General features: G+C 44.8%; 1 long non-coding RNA gene across 2 annotated transcripts; it reads right to left on the reverse strand.

Moving 5' to 3' along the window:
• Window positions 1–6432: 6432 nt before the first annotated feature.
• Window positions 6433–12970, reverse strand: LOC121062813. Of its 2 annotated transcripts, XR_005815706.1 has the most exons (4): window positions 12898–12970; window positions 9372–10910; window positions 8029–8559; window positions 6433–6531 (listed from the first exon to the last, which is right to left on the reverse strand). It is a non-coding gene; the product is annotated as an uncharacterized LOC121062813 (long non-coding RNA). The 2 variants fall into 2 exon arrangements; XR_005815705.1 differs by having other exon boundaries at window positions 8029–10910.
• Between the last annotated feature and the right edge of the window lie 3261 nt (window positions 12971–16231).

Here is a 16231-nt window from a genome sequence, read left to right on the forward strand (position 1 = left end):
GTGTGATTGGAGTCCTGAACAAACATGCACCGAACTTGCTGGATTTCCCCAGAGGGGGCAAAGATTTAAAACAAATACATTAACACTGAGAGCAGAAGAAATTTTTCTAAGCGCCCTTCCCGAAGAAATGTATTAAAGCTGGGAGGATGGTGAGTGAGCTAGCTATCGAAGGGTGCCGAGATCATTTTGGGTTTAAGAACTGTTTTTGCATGGGAATTATGGGATGCTGTGGCAAGAGGAGTGGGTGGGAGAGAACTCCAAAAAGGAGGAAGCCTTGGAAGAGAAAGGAACTCATGGTATTCAACAAGCAAGCAGCGAGCCACAGGTTGTGCACTGATTCTCCTGATGGAAGGACTCCAGCCCTCGGCAATAAGCAAAAGCAGAGCTGCGAGCAGTGAAAAGCCTGTTACCTGCTCCATCAGGAGCTGCTATAATAAGCAGCTCCAGAGCCATGGCAACTGAATATCCCAAAATCCCGGTGTTGTGGATGCTTCTGTTGCCAGACGGCACCCACGGCGAAGAACAAGAGGCACGTGCGGACTGACACACGCGTCGGTGTGCATCATTTTGCACACTTATTCCACTATTTTGGGTGAATTTTGGGTTATTTAGTATTTCTTTAAAAATGTTAAGTAAACAAATATATATATATATTTAACTTATTTTGTCCCGTGCACACCGCGGCAGGTGGCCAGCTCCACCTTTGCAAGCCTGTAAGGAGTCCTCATACAGATATCCAAAAAAAAAAAACAACTCCCAAAAATAACCCCAAAAAAAACTCTTGAGGAAGCTCTCCTTACAATTAATATTCCTAAAAATCAGTTGAGAAGCCGCCCATTGCTACAGGACCTGGTTCAATCGCTCCAGCTTGAGTCGGAGCAAGGCACAGCAGCAGGGATTTATTTTTTTTTGATGCTTTCACAGCTCTGCCTGCACGAAGGCTTCTCCCCTATCAGATCTCAGAGCACAAAGACTTTGCCAGCCAGAGATTGCCCTGAAAGGTCAGGGCAGGCATCACAAAGAGCCACGCTGCGAGAGCTCCTGGTCCTGCTGGGCAGGGTGAGCGTCCTTCGGCATCCGGACACTGGCAGCCAGCTCCTCGCTTAATGAAGATAAATGACAGTGTTCATTTAAAGTGCATGAATGGGTCTGCATCTGCAGTTTGGTTTGGCTGAATAGGCCTCCCGTCATAGGCGGTGCAAATTCTTCTCCAAATGATGCTGGAGTTTCACGTGCAGAATGATTCATTTTACATCTTTTTTTTTTTTTTTTTTTTTTTACAAGGATTGGAGATTAGCATTGTCTCCCTGTCTGGAGCACGGCTCTGCTTGGCAATGGAAGAAAGCAGACTAGAGAAACCCCAGAATGTCTTTAACTCCGGTGTTTTGGCAAAAGCAAGAGCCCAGCTAAGAGTCAGAGTATGCCAGACACTCACTTAGCAGCATCAAACCTTAAGGTCAGGAGAAAATAAAAGCCCTGCGACAGCAGAAGGTCGTTTACTCTTTATGTTATAATTATTGTGAGCAGTTTGGAAAAACTGCAGGATGCTCAGACCTGATCAATGTCTATTATGGGCATCACAACAGCTAAAGCCACCCCAAATACTGGCCAAAGACGTCCCTGCCAAGGCACTTTGTCCACTGCTGCCCTCATGTCCCTGGGATTGTTTTTCTCCTTCTTGTTTTTCTGGATGGTGCAAGCACGTTCCAGACAAGGTGACAGTGCAAGGCTGGTGCTGCCACTGCCTCCCTTTAGCATCTGCTCCAGCTTCTTGTCCAGCACTGGAGCTTTGGGCTTTGCTTTTTGGATGTTTAATGGAGAGGGGAAGGTGCTGCTTGTCCTTCACTGCTTGGGCTGAATTTGCTTTTGTAACTAAAAATGGTTGGAAAATGGGAGACCAGGAGAAAGTGGCTGAAAAAGAGGCTGGAGTAGAAGAACACAGCATCAGGCAGGGAGAATGCCATCGTGCTGCCACAGCCCCCTGTGCTCCCATCCCCTTTTTACATCCCCAGCCCAGAACCATCCTCCACACCCCCCAGCAGCTTGTCGGCAGATGTGGCTTGGCGTAAGACCTGCAAAAGAGAGGAAAAGTAGGTCAGCATCGAAGCTGCATCCCCAGCTGCATCCCTTGGGACGACGGGGAGGTGGAGGCTGCTTTGAGCATCCGAAACGTGAGCGCCTGATGCTCTGCACAGCTCGCTGGGCTTCCAGCAGAGATTAACCCTGCCTAGCGCCCCGAGCAATAGAAATAATGTGATAAAGTCTCCAGAAACGTCACTATGGGTGAATTTCTTGAATTTCTTCCTTATGCTCCAGGATGCCCCTGCAACGAGCAATCTGTCTCACGTGGTGCCATCATGGTGTTTAACGTAGGTCTTCCAGCCCACCAGCTTCTTGAGCTCCGGTTCTGGCTCTGTCCAGGTGAAAAAGGAGCTGCTCATGCAGATTCCCCCATTCCCCAGGGCAGCCGTAGCAATTCTGCTGCTTTCTCCTCTTTTCGCCATGTGCGCTGTCTCCAAGTGCTTTTTCCCTTTTCTTCTTTAGTCCCCACAAGACCCTCACGCTTGTGGCAAAAAAAAAAAAAAAAGGCATTCTCTGCACTTTCAGGCAGAAAAAGGTTAGAGAGCACCTGAAAAACACACACTCAGGAAATCTAATTTATAGCCCTGTTTATCAGCCTGGAAGACGCAGCCAGCTGGAACAAGGAGGAAAGGTAAAACACTTGGCGAAGCAGGTTTGAAAAATCTGAAGGGTCTCCTTCCCTTTCTGCTGCAAGGTTAAGAGAGGAAGCCCTGAATTTGCAGAGCAAACAGGAGAAAGGCAACGATTAAGATCCGCAAAGCACCTCCAGTAAACATTGGGAAATCCACAAAAAAAAAGAACAGATCCCAGGTATTGACCTGGCCTCTGTCACAAAAGATGCCCTCTGCACAGACCTGGCAATCAAAGTGCAAGTAAAAGAAGACAAATTAATACAATTAAAAAAAAATAAAATAAAAATCTTGAATGCCATAATCTCAGAGCTGGCAGCCACTAGGAAGAGTACCTGTACAGCTCAGCCCGTGAAAGGAAAAAAAATAATATGAAAAAACACCAAAAAAAGGGGTAAAAAGGAGGCTGCTGATGAACCAAGAGAAATGCGACGCTCAGAATTTATTTGCAGACAAGTATTTTCCTGGTATATGAGATACTTGACCTCATCCACGCATAAGCAGGACAACATTGGAAAAGCATCATCGCACAAATCAACAGGCTGCTCCTAAAGGCCTTTTTTTTCCATCTGCAAAACCTCCACAGTAGGGAACAATGCTGAGCTGAAGTCCCAGCAACTGCACAAATATTGTAGGGACAAATATAAAGAGCCAACTGATCTCAATTTGGGTGAAAAAGACCAGAACTGACCAGAGGTGGGTGCAGAGAGTCCAGAAGTCCTGCATGAAAAAAAAAATAAATAAATAGTGGTTTCTCCTAGGAGGCAATTCTGTAGCTGAAAATAGTTGGGAGAAAAAAGGAAAACAAACATGTGCCTTCTGAGCAAAGGCGGTGGAATTTACTCGGGGAGCTGACAGATCCATCGCCCATCAACATAAAGGTTGTTTTACTTCCCTCTGCAGGCTTTAGGAGGATTAAGAATAGAATCAAACATTTCCACGCAGCCCTGTGCTATGCCAGCATAAAGTGAGCTTTCAATTAGCCCTGACGACTTCCACGGTGGCAGCAAAGCTTGCAGAAAAGTGGCTGGTCCCCAGTGACAAGCACCACGTACAAGATACTGGAGGGGTGGATTTGCCCAAGAGCAGACCACATACGAGTCTACCTCATCTGGGCACTTGGGGTTAAGGAAATAAAGCTTTGTGCCCCCCAAAATTGGGGTGACTCACCTGGTAAGTGCTCCACTGTGTGCTTCAATCTGTCCCGTGCCGGGGGGGGTCTGTCCTGGGAAAGGCATCCCAAAAAAGCAAGACTGCATACATAGATCTCTCCTGCTGCAAGGAAATTATTATTATTAATAATAATAATACAAAAATAATATGTTTCAACTGAAATCAGGAGCTCACAGGGAGACAGAACCCAGCTTCAGACATGTGTCCACTTCTTCCCCTCTCCTGAAGAACTGAGCTCTTCTGAAGCGAGCTCTCACTTCAAAGGGGATACTGAAATAGCAATGCCCGTTTGGGTTGTGTTTAAGCTTTCTTGCTCTTAGGTTGAGTTAAGCCAACGTGATGCTGAGAATTTGATTTACCCTAGCTGGAGGCTTTATCTAACGCTGTGAAGGCATTGTGTTAATTTTAGCGCAGGATCCAGCAAAAATGAAAATAAATAAATAAAAAAATAAATAAAGCATGAACTTAAGCCAAGCACGTACTTCTGGGCAAACAGCTCTGCGTAGCGAAGCCACCACTGAGCTGCAAATATCACTGCCTGGCATGGAGGTGCCACCATCTGCCACCTTGCTGGGAGGACCCTGTGCTGAATAAGCACAGGGAGGCAGCTCGGAGATTTGCTGGCTCCAGGGGACGTTCCCCAGCCGAGATCGCGCACCCGGCTTGGCACAGGCTGCTCTGCTTTTCTTGGGTGAGAATCATAGAACCATGGGATAGTGGAAGCATAGAATCATAGAACCATGGAATAATAGAATTAATCATAGAATCATGGAACCATGGAATCATAGAACCATGGAAATGAGGAATCATGGAATCACAGAATCGGAGAACCATGGAATAATAGAATTATAGAATCATGGAACCATAGAATTATAGAATCATAGAATCACAGAACCATGGAATCACAGAATCATGGAATAATAGAATTATAGAATCATAGAATCACAGAAACATGGAATCACAGAATCATGGAACTGTGGACTCAAAGAATCATAGAACCGTGGAATCGTGGAATCACAGAATCATAGAACCGTGGAACCATGGAATAATAAAATTATAGAATCATAGAATCACAGAACCATAAAATCAGAACCATGGAATTGTGGACTCACAGAATCATAGAACCATGGAATTGTGGAATCATAGAGCCATGGAATCATAGAATTTAGAGAATCATAGGATTTAGAGAATTGTAGAATTTAGAGAACTGTAGAATTTAGAGAATCATAGAATCACGGAATCACAGAATCACTGAATTGTGGAATAATGGAATCACAGAATCATAGAGTAATAGAACCACAGAATCACAGAATTAAAGAATCATGAAACTGTGGAATCATGGCATCACAGAATCATGGAATCGATTTTTGATGCAAAAAAAAATCTCTATGTGCTCAGGGAGGGTGACAAAAGGAAAATCAACTCAGCCTCCATCACCACAGGAACCTGGCACATGAGTGCCATCACCACAAAACCCATTTCCAGCCAAGCCAAGCTGGCTCTTACACAGCTCAAAACCCTCGTTTGAGCATAAAATTAAGCTGCTCAGGTGTCCACACCTATTTTGGGTAGACATCGCACAGATGTCTCTCTCTGGACAGACAGTGTGCAGCCCCTGAGTGTGAATGGGAGAGGCATGATGGAAGGGTTACATCCCATCTGCAGGAGAATTTCACAGGTGTTCATGACCTGAGCAACGTTTTTCAAAGACAATGTGTTTTTTTTTTCTCATGAAGCTTTGGATGAAAGCAGATTTTCCTTGCCTCGGGCAGCAGCCAGGCAGATAGAAAGGGACAGCAGCAGCAAGCCAACAGAGCAGAGCACAGTTTGGAGAGAAGTTCAGGATTCAGTGCAGAAAAAAAAAAAATCAAGTTTCTTCTTGCTGAAAGCAGACAGATGCAAGCTGTTAGCCCTGCTGTGCTAGCCCAGCCCAGCCAAAAAGAAAAAAAAAATCCAACACACAAAAAAAAAAATGATCTGATCATTTGTTCTCATGTTTATCAAAGACATCAACAGCTTTAGGAAGGCAGGGCCTGACCGTTGAGGTCTCCTCTTGCCCCTCTACGATAAAACAGGCAACTTTATAAAGCAGTTTGCACCAAAAATATTTTTTCTTGGAAAAAAAAAAAAAAAAGCAGAAGCTGAGAAGGCTCAACATGGTTGTTTCCTTGAAAAAAAAAAATAGATCAGTAAATAAAATGAAGGATGCAGGAGGGGGCACACCAAGAGACATTTGTGAAAGACATATTGCTAGTTAGTAGGAGCGGCGGTAACAACTTGTCTGTGCCATCATTCATGTTTCAGATTTCTTGCCTTCTCCTGAAATCTTTAATTAAAAGTGTGACTAAGTCCCTGGCTGCTGCAGAAAAAAATGAAGCCTGGTGCTGACAAATAAGCTGCAGCAAGCAGAAGGGGCTGGCTTAGTCCTGCTGAGAGCGGTCCTGCGACCCCCACCAGGACCATGTGGGGCTCACAACGATGCTGCTGCCTTGAATAACCCCCCCCTAGGGCTACGAGTGATGCTCTTTTTTCCTCTCCTTACTTTTTTTCTTCCCATCTCTTGTCTCTTGGTCCATTTTGTCCAGCTGCTGAGCCCACCGCTCTCCAGCAAAGGTTTTCTCCCCCAGCTCCTGTCCATCAATGCATCCTGCAAGAAGAGGGAAAATCCTTTCATCCACCAGGAAAACTGTCCCCAAAGGCACGTGGCTCCAGGGCCACGGCTGTTTTGTGCAAAAACATCTCATGCAGGCCCCGTGCCATGTCCTCCTATTCACAAAAAGCTATTTTTGTACACAGAATGACCCCCCTAAACAAACATCTCAATATTAAAGTTTATGATCTGTGGCTATCCAGAAAAGCCTCTCCTTACCACAGGGATGTTTTAGTGAAAGCTCTATAGCTCAATAAAACACCAAGTTATAAAAGCGCCATCTGTTTCTTTACATTTTCCTTCCATCTGGGTATTTTACAGAGATTTTACAGCCTTTTGCACTTCTATATACCTCTTTCAAAACATGCGTGCTAAATGGCAGGATACCCATTCGAGATCCAGGGAAGGTGGGGAGGTGGGAAGCAATACGGAACTTGAACGATATCCTCGAGACGTTTCAATTAACGCACGAGATCTACACCCCAGCAGGGCTGGATTCCTTCGCTCTGCTTTTTTTTAGTGAAATGGCAGGTGAAATACAATTTGCTTTTTTTTGGAAATGGAAGGTGACTGCAGCGAAACACAATTTGCTTCTTCTGTTTAATAAACCGTCTCCCTCGGGCTGGGAGAAAGGAGTGATAAAAGAAGAGGAGGCTGCTTGGGATTTAAAGGAGCATTTAAAAGACTTCAGTGCGGTCGGGAGCACACAGAAGGCGGAGAGGGGCTCTCATCCCTCGGCGCAGCAAGGCCTCGGTGACGGTGATGCTCTTCCCACCAGCAGACCAGAAGATTAAACAATAACCAAGACAAAAGGACAGCAGGTCTCCTTTGTGCCAGCACCGCGTTGTGCCAACCCCAGACAAGCTTAAAGACTTGCTACACAGCTGTGTTTTTTGTTATTATTTCTTTTTCCTTGCATTTTCTCTCTCCCTGGAGCCACAAGAGGAAAAGCACCGCATAACACCAGTGCTTGTTGTTCAGGCTTGAGCCCTGTGCACAAAAGCCCCAGGGTAGGCATCACAACGTCAGGATGAGACACAGAAGAAACCTTCCTGCTGCTGCTCCCCGCTGTGCAAAACCAAAAACCTGCATAAATGTTTGAAAATTGACCCCTTAGGTCATAGCAGCATTTCATTACGTGAACTCGATCCTCTGGTTTCGGTAGCAACTGATGCCACAACAGACCCAAGGAGGTGAAGAAGCCAGGTACCACCTTCTGAATTCTCTCATGTTCTCAAACATATATTACCAGGCATATGCATGGCCAAAAAATAATAAATTTCTGCTCAAACAGTGTGGTCGTGATGTGCCTCTCCAGGTCTATCCACAGGCGTGCTCGTGGCTTGCAGCCCTTGACAAAAGCAAGCAACCCCTGCTGCTGGAATATCGATCAATAATTCCAAGCGCTGCTCGCCTGTCTCACATTTTCTCCCCAAGTCATCTAAAACCCTTTATTCAGAGTTGTTTTTTTTTTTTTCTCCCGTGTTTACTTACAGCAGGCTGTGGCAGCAGAGGGGGAATAGCTGATCGTGCCATGAGGTGTTGCACCAGGAGAAATTTGGGTTGAAGCAACATGGGACTGGATCCCAAGAGACAACAGGGGCAGAATTGGACCTTGATGACTGGCAGCTGACATGATAAGCAGGATTTCCTCCAGGATGATGCTACAAGTCTTCCCAGCAGGGTCTAGGGAGCTGGAAAATTCATATTTCCCCTTCATAACCCAAGGTGACAACTGCAGAAGATGGCGAGTGGGAGAGTTTCTCGTGCTTGGATGGGCTGTGGCCATTCGAAGAGCATCTGCAGAGCCATCCCTGCCTTGCCATCAGGAAAAGCAGGAAAATCCAATGGTGGATTCCATCCAAGCAGGAAAATCCAATGGTGATGGGACCACGTGTGCTGGCTGGAGATGGTTTTGGCAACGAAAATCTGCTTTGCCTGCTCAGCACAGGACCCCCTGTAGCTGCATTAAGCCCAAAGAAGTCATACAAGCTCTGGAGTTGCTCCCTCTTCATCCACCCAGTCCTGAAAAGATCAGAGCTGTTAGGGCTGGAAGCACACATCTCATGAAAATCACTCTAAATGCATGGGCCACCCCGTTTCTCCAGGGATAAGCCTGCTGACCCTTTTTTTATTAGGGAGTTTATGGCTTATCGGATCTCCAGGGTTATTTTTGGGGGGGTTCTGCAACATGGCAGTGCTATTGAACACCTCGATGTAAGTGAAGCCAACGTGGAAATGGAGCCTCCAAATGGGGCACCCACTTTTGGCAGGTGGAAAAAAGGGGTCGGAAGGTGGAAAAAGGGGTCAGAAAGGCAGAAAAAGCCATGCACGTGCGCGACGCTTACAAAAAGCCGTTAGCATTCGGACACGAACAGTGCCACCGGCCCCAGTTATCGCACAGACAAGTGAGAGATGACTTGATTACAGCACATCATATCCTCAGAGGAGAAAATACCAGGTATTAAAGGATCTTTACAAGCGGGGAAGGAGCCGTATTGCAAATCAATGGCTAGAAGCTCCAGTCGGCAATTCAGATTAGGAGCAAAGCTCATGCTCTTAGTGATGAGTAGGATCGGGCTTTGAAGCAAACCGCCATGGGAGGCTGAGGATTTGCTGCTCGCGTCCCAAAACAGAGACCGGGTATTTTGGGAAGGGATGCTGTGCTCCAGCATCTGTCCTTTCTGTCCTTTGACCAACCTGATTACAGATGTTATACAAGTGAGAATTCAAATGCAAAGATATATTTCATGAAACGAAGCAAAGCCCCTATTCAGCAACCTGTTTCAGGTGCAAGCTGACTCTGCATATAGAACCAATATCAAAAAATGGCTTACCTTCAAAAAATTGAGTTCCTACCGAAGCACTACGTGGGTCAATCTAGAAGACTGACCCCAGACAGTAATGCAGTATTAGCTTCTATTAAAGTCCATAGAAGAATTTTGCTCTTGAGGCTGCTGCTAAGAAAGCAAGGCGGAAGAAAGCTTGGTCTTTGCAGTTGTTAATACGGCAAATACATCCATTGGTTTTAATTATCCTTGGGAAAAGTTAAATTAGCTGATAATAAGGGGGACCATATGGTCTTTCCTTGTCCTGTAAGCATACTTAATTAAATCCCATTAAAGATATCAACAAACAGAATTGCTACCAGATACATTTTAAGACAAACTTGCAAACTGAATGGACTTGCATTTCATTTCCAACTCCAGAGCCAGCAGCTGATTTCCATTTACAGCTTGCCTATTTCCCTCTGACACAGAAAACCATGTGCAAACCCCTCTGAAACTCACAGTTTGATCTTGATGTGCATCCTTAGGGCACTTCCCCTTATCACCCCGTGGTGCCCGTTGCCTTTAATAGGCTCTTTTTGAGGCGATTTAAGCTCTAAGCCACCCAAACTGAAACAAAACCAGTGTTTAGTGCAGCTTTTTGGCTTTATTTTCATTCCAGGAAAGTGAGAACTCCGTGTCAAAGCCCGGTGGAGCCACACTGTGTGTCCACCCATCAACTGACCCTCAGCTTATTATCTTACCCATCACATAGACTGCATCTCCTCCACCATCCCCAGACACTTCAAGCTCCCTTTCTCATTTCAAATTGGTTTGGAAAACATTTTTCCTTCCAGAAACATCACCAGAGGCTTTGCCTTCTGCAGAGGTGGCCACCACCATCACCACGTAGCAGCACGGCAGGCGGCTAACCTGCAGCATCCACAATCGCTTCCCAAAGTCAATGAAAATCGACACCTGCCCCTCAATCCTCGCTGTTTCCATCCGGCATGAATATTCATGGCACAGCTGATATTGGCTTGTGGGGAATCTCAACCCTGTTAATTATTCCAGAGACTCTGCACATGATGAAAAATTAATTAGATTTTCTGCTAGTTTATTTGATGTTTTCACTTAAAAAAAAAAAAAAAAAGTGTTTCGATAAGAAAAATATTCTTTAAACCCCTGCCACATGGGGAAAAGTCAAAATTATGCACAGCTACTGTGCATTGTTTGAGACCAAAGCCCTGGCAAAGGAGCTCTAAGCCCTTTAAATCATTTGCAATGCACTGGGGCTTGGAGGATGCTTGGCCTTCAGCACACAAAGTGAAGCTGAGGAATAATTCCAGGGGAGGTGTTAAGAGAGTGGGACTGTTGGAGAGGTGGGAAACCTTCAGAAAGGGCCAAAGCAATGCCTTGGAAAGGAACAGATCCTGCTGGGGACCAGCTCCTAGAAAAACATCCAGTGGATGTGCTGGAAAACTCGGCTTCCTCTTCCTTTCCAAATTCCTCTACGAAAAACAAGTCAGCCTCATGCATGTTGAAGAGAAACCCATCAGGTCAGGTGCCAGCAATGGGTGGACAGCAATGTAATCTTTTTATTAGCATCTGCGAGGAAAATCAAAAAAGAAAAAAAAAAAATCAGCATCTTTATTTAACAAGGAAGAGCCCTCAGCTATTAAATATTGACAGTACATATTCAGAAATTAAATGAAAAATTAATTTTTCAGAAGCTGGTATGGGGGGGAACAAAGGTGAAAAGCTCAGGGGCCTCTCTGTTGACAAAGTCAGCACCAGCCCAAATCACTTCCAGTGAGAACATCTATCACTCACTTTTCCACCTCTTCTGGGTTGATTATTTTGCAGGATGAGGGTGGAAGCAGAGACCGACAGAAGCTCTTGAAATACTGAGCACCACAGAGACCAGAAACTTACAATTTTAAGCCCCATTCTGAAATTTAAGTGAATTAACCAAAGGTGTTGCTGTTGAAAGCAGGACACGTCCTGACACAGAAGCACCAGGGCTTGGTGGGAATTTGTTTTCCAAAGCAAGAGTTTATAGAGAAATACAGATATAGATATATAGACATAGAGATATAGGTATAGATATATAGACGGAGAGATATAGGTAGAGATACAGAGATATATATAGGTATAGACATAGATATATTTGGATATAGGTAGAGATATAGAGATATAAAGAGATATAGAGATATCTCCCAGTTGTATTCTATTTATATAACACACACAGAGATATATTTGTATCTATCGATAGATACAGATATATGATATCTATAGATAGATAGGTATACAACATATATCAACAGTATACACTTGGAAACCCTCCCAACAGACTTTTAATCCTGGTTGTCACTCTGTCTAGGCTGGGCACGCTATATTGCTACCAGAAATGAAGCAAGATGCCTTCTCAAGCCACATCTGGTTGATACAAATGTCTTAATCGATGTAATGAGCAATACCTGCGCTATTACTGTGAGATTGCCTCTTTGAAATGAATTAAAGAAGGAAGGAAGGAAGGAAGGAAGGAAGGAAGGAAGGAAGGAAGGAAGGAAGGAAGGAAGGAAAAAGAGAAAGAAAGAAAGAGAAAGAAAGAAAGAGAAAGAAAGAAAGAAAGGAAGGAAGGAAGGAAGGAAAAGAAAAAGAAAGAAAGAAAGAAAGAAAGAAAGAAAGAAAGAAAGAAAGAAAGGAAGGAAGGAAAAGAAAGAAAGAAAGGAAGAAAGAAAGGAAAAGAAAGAAAGAAAGAAAGAAAGAAAGAAAGAAAGAAAGAAAGAAAGAAAGAAAGAAAGAAAGAAAGAAAGAAAGAAAGAAAGAAAGAAAGAAAGAAAGAAAGAAAGAAAGAAAGAAAGAAAGAAAGAAAGAAACCAGGATTTATTTGGGCTTTCAGCAGCTGAATTGCTTCGAAGCTGACACGATGCAGAAGACAGCGGGTTCGCTTGCAAACACGATGCTGTCGGACACAGAGGGTCACGGGTGCTGCCCTGCACCTCGGCAGTGCCCGGCAAGCAAACAAAACCCGACAAAACACAAAGCTGCTCCAGGAAAGGGGCTGTAGCGGTTGCGGGTTTGGATGCTTGGTGGTGCTTTTCCAGAAAGCCTATTTTCTGGAACAGAAACAGCACAAAATACACCAAAAAAAATCCCTGCTCTTCTGAGCATTGACAGCAGTTTTATATCGGTTTGGCCACTTTGGTTCTTCGGGCTATGCTGTCAAGCAGGATTAAGATCCAGGCTGCTAGTGCAGTCTCTCTCCGAACAGCAGCTGACTACAGCAAATAATCTTCATCAGCCAGGAAAAAAAAAAAAAAGAAAGAAAAAAAGAGGAAAAACCCCAGGAAAATGCCAGTTCTGTTCATGCAGGCTTGTGCCGGTGCCGCAGATCTGCCCCAAAGCCAGCTTTTGGTTGTGGGAAGGGTTTTGGTGTCCAGATCTTCCCCATAAATCAGCAGAGACACCGAAAGCACAGCGGGGAATAGAGTCCGGTCTGGGATGTGCATCGCTCCCATGCGCGGGTTTTTTAATGCCTAGCTTTTAATTGATGCTTGGAAAAAAAAAAAGGAGACTTGATGGAACTTACCTCTCCACCAAAAAAAGTGCGGCAGCATGATGTTAAAAATAGAATAACCTTCAGCGTCAGAGCGGGTGCCTCCTGCATACAAATCGAGCCAGAGGAGATGGATTAAGAAATGCTTTGCGCATACCTCATTTATCAGGCGTCTCCTCCTAAAGCTGTGGCCCATACAAGTCCCGTACATTTTCTCCCAAACTCATTTCCTTTAGAGAAAAGCTCGATATTTACCACCCTAAAAAAAATATCAACCCCCCACCCCCATTACCCATCATTATTTTTTTTGTAACCACCCTGAGACCATAATTAACCCCAGGAAAAAAAAAAAAAAGGTAGCATATCACTCAGCAAAGCCATTACATCTCAGAAATGGCTGCAAAAAAATATTTATTACTTCCTATGCAATGCATAATGAACACGATTCAAATCAGAGCCAAACTCAATGCTCCGGGTCACATCATAGGCTCATTTTGATTTTATATAAATTCTATTTTAAACTTTTGATGCCACTAAGACGCTAATTTGAGCATACCCAATTTGAAGTTAGCCATAATTAAAATTTCTGCCTTGCAATTGCATGGGACACTATGAGAAAACATGCCAGCTGTCCCCAAAACAGTGCAATTAAAAGGCAGGAAAAGAGTCGGAAATAGATTTTTTTCCCTCCTGACCTCGCTGTTGGATTTTTTTCCCCGTTCAATGGATGTTTTTGTGTGCTCATGTGCCCGCCTTGCACCGCCTTCATATCAGGATGCCGCAGAGTGGATGCGGGTGAACTCCTGCAGGTTTCCATGGTCTGAGCTTCAAGGACCAGCTCTGCAAGTGCTGTTCCGGTTATGTAGGTGGTTTTTTTTGGCTTTTTTTTTTTTTCCTGTGATTTTTTTTTTGAACATGCTTGAATAAAAGTACATTTTTTCCACATTTCGTGGTTCAAAGGTCAACGCCTGACACCGAGGCTGAAGCATTCTCTCTTCTGTGTCCCCGGAGAAAGAAAGGCATTATTTTTTCATTGCTGCCTAAGACACCTCCCCACCCCTTGGTGTTTTTCCTTCATTAACATCAAAGGAGGGACACCTTGCAGCCCGGATGCAACCCAGCCATCAGCCCAACATGTCCATGAGACGTCCTGCAGCCTTGGAGAATTCCCACAGCACCTGATGTTGTTCTGTAATACCCAAAAGCGGGTTAAAAAAAGGGGATGTGGGGGGAGTTGGTGTGGGTGTTCACCCCCCTTCAGAGAAATTTATGATGGGGTAAAGTGGGAAAGCCACCCCAAAGAGCACACACCGACAAGCAAGCCTAAAATCCCCCCTGTATGGTGCCAGGGGGACCCTTGAGAGCCCAATCCCCTGCCATAGAAGGTGCCACCATTGTCACATCTCAAGATTTTCACTATATGCTCGAGGGACTCGGCTGGGTCTGTGCCACGAGTTGTTCTCACCGACAGAGGTATTCACCCTCGAGGACTTCGAGCCTCTTCCAGGATACACCTCTTTTTTTAAAGCCACCTCTTTCAGCATGGAGCAAGTATCCCCCTTCTTCCCATGCATACAGGAATGCTGCAGGTTTGACCACCCTGCTGCCTGGCTCCCCTTCTCCTGCTCAGGTTGTTTTGGAGATTTTAATTTCATTTTCGCAGAGAAGGGCAGCACTTTATTCCTTCACGAGGTATACACTCCCTGCTTTGCATAAGCTGCTATTACCAACTATTATACAAATTACTTAAGCTGCAGCTATTAGACTAAAAATACAAGATGATCCTAGCTCTAATGATAAAAGAGCAAAGAAAATATCTCTAGGGCATCAGACAGTCGCATGAAAGGAAAGCTTTGCCACTCTATTTTCCATTGCTCCTCCAACTAATGCTCATAATTAAGTAAAAAGGGGAAAGTCTTTTTGCTCTGCTGTTGTCTCTCTCTCTCTCCCTATTAAGCTATTTCCTTAATCAAGTCGCTTTCAAAGTCAAACTACAACAAACAGCCTCCCCTAGGGGATGCGTGGCCCATCACTAGTCCTTGAGTTAACTGTACTTACACACCAATCACCCGAAAAACAGCGCAGAAAGTCTCTCTGAGGTCAAGTTGTGCGTGCATTTACGTGAGCCCAGTCTCCTCTCGATTAAGGACCCTGCTGAGGAAGACTGGTGAAAAACAGAGCAGGAAAGAAGAGAAGCAAGAAGCCCAGCTTGGATTAATTGTGCCCTTTTGCATCATTCTGGCAGCATAAAAAATGAGTTAATCATTGCGTATTTCTCATTGTAAAGGTGAGAGCAGGATAAAGTCGTCTTTGCATCTTGAGAGCCAAGCAGCCCCACACTCACTAGGTAGAAACTCAAGAAAAACTCACAATTTATCCCAGATAATGCCTCCTGTTCCTCTGGGCTTCCCTTCTGCAGCTGATGCAAAGAAAAGCAGCATTTTCCAAAAGCCAACCAGTTTGTGCTGCAGAAAGAAACACCCAGAGGAGGAAACCATTGACATTTCCAACCGTGGTAGGAAGAGTTTGATCTCACACCCCAGCAGCCTTTACACTTTTAGAGCCACGGTGTTTGGGATTGGGATTGAGAAAAACCCCAGATCTGGTCACTCTGCCTGCACTTGTCATGAAGCAGCAGCAGACATATTAATATAATAAAATATTTGTATTATATATTTGTGTTTTCTCCTCTGGGAGGATTGTTGCACAGTGGGGATGAATCCAGCCCAGACCATTCTGTTTTCCAAATGCTCCATAACCACTCCCTGCATTGAGCCTCAAAAATAAAGAGTTGACTTCACCCAGAAACCAGAGCATCCCTGAAAAAGGAACCTGCAGCTTCCTCGCCATAAATCACCGCATCAGCAAGACCTGTCCCCAAAAAAATAATTTTAACACGAAAATGGAGTGGGTCTTCTTGTTTCCAGACCGGAGGGGAATGACCGGACTGGAGAGGAGCTCATCCATCAGTGTTTCTCTCTCCAGTGCAAGAAATGCTCTTAGAGTTCACCTTCAAGGGCATTACACCGTGTTAATGGGAATATTCCATGAACGGATTAGCGGAGGTTGCTCATCGTGTGTGACCACCAGCCTTACTCTGACCGTCCCCAGATGCCCTCAAGGGACCTGAGGACTGGTGTCCCCAGCCACCCCCTGATCACTCCAGCCTTATGCTGGAAGTTCTGGTATTATCAAACATGAGCACAGGGGACAAGGTGGAGGTGGCTTTCCTCTGTTTGCTCTTCCTCAACTTGCAAGGCTTCAGACGGCTGCACTGGCTGCGGGACTCCATCCTCTCCCACCCTGGCAGCAGGCTCTCACTCCCACTCATTCCTCTCTATTTCTATTTGAGAAAGTCATGACTAAC

Source organism: Cygnus olor, assembly GCF_009769625.2.
Source record: "Cygnus olor isolate bCygOlo1 chromosome 30 unlocalized genomic scaffold, bCygOlo1.pri.v2 SUPER_30C, whole genome shotgun sequence".
Lineage (NCBI taxonomy): Eukaryota > Metazoa > Chordata > Aves > Anseriformes > Anatidae > Cygnus > Cygnus olor.